Source organism: Schistocerca serialis, unplaced genomic scaffold, assembly GCF_023864345.2.
Source record: "Schistocerca serialis cubense isolate TAMUIC-IGC-003099 unplaced genomic scaffold, iqSchSeri2.2 HiC_scaffold_133, whole genome shotgun sequence".
NCBI classification, from domain to species: domain Eukaryota; kingdom Metazoa; phylum Arthropoda; class Insecta; order Orthoptera; family Acrididae; genus Schistocerca; species Schistocerca serialis.
This window is the reverse complement of record NW_026047547.1, coordinates 359,091-360,000: the sequence shown is the minus strand read 5'-3', so window position 1 is coordinate 360,000 and position 910 is coordinate 359,091.

The window sequence follows — 910 nt, the reverse complement described above, 5'->3', positions numbered from 1 at the left end:
CCGTGCTCCCAACTGAGCTTGCCGCTGCCGACAGAGGCCCGGGAGCGTGCTGTCGTGGCATTGCCGGCGGGAGACAACACGCGCCACCTACGGTGACCGGCAGCTCCAACGCCAGCGCCACAGAAGGACAAAAGCCCCACTTGGGTGCCGAAGCGAACTCTCCCAGCACAGCGCACGCGCCAACACGTCCGCACAGCTGCGATACAAACCACCTGCGAGAACCGCTGGGGCGACCGAGCAGCAGACGGCGTCGCGGCGCCGAGCGCCGGGCGGCGGCGCATCCTCAGCGCACACAGTCCTCAATCGGACCAGCACACTGCAGATGGCCACCGCGCTTCGCACCGGGCCCGCGAGGACCTACTTTGGCCGCAAGGCGCCGCGAGCAGGGGGCGCCGGCGCGCAGCTGCGCCGCCTGCCGCGTCCGTCGGCCGGCGCGCCTGCCACTGGCCGCCCCCACCAGCCGGCTGTAGCGCGTGCGCCCACGCACCGCGCTGCCAGCACGCCGGGCGGCCCCCCCTCACCGGCCGGGGACGGTCCCACCCAGCCACCGCCGCGTATCGCCTCACACCCAGATCCCCTTTCACGTTCGTGGGCATGGTGGGTCCCCTTTCACGTTCGTGGGCATGGTGGGTATCCATGAAACAACCGGTTAATAGCTCGACCGATCGTCGCCAACACTGATTCACCTCTAGCGAGAACAACCGCACCACAACGGGTTACCAGTTGTTCATTTGCGTAACGTCACCAGCAAACGTAGACGTCCATCGCCATTTGCAACGAGTATTGCATGCCTGTGTCAGGTGTCACAACACACTACGTCTGCCCACATAGACGCAACAACATGTGCACGCCTAGAGAACACGTGGAAGGTAGCCCCCGTACGTATGCGGTGTCCATTGCGCGAACGACT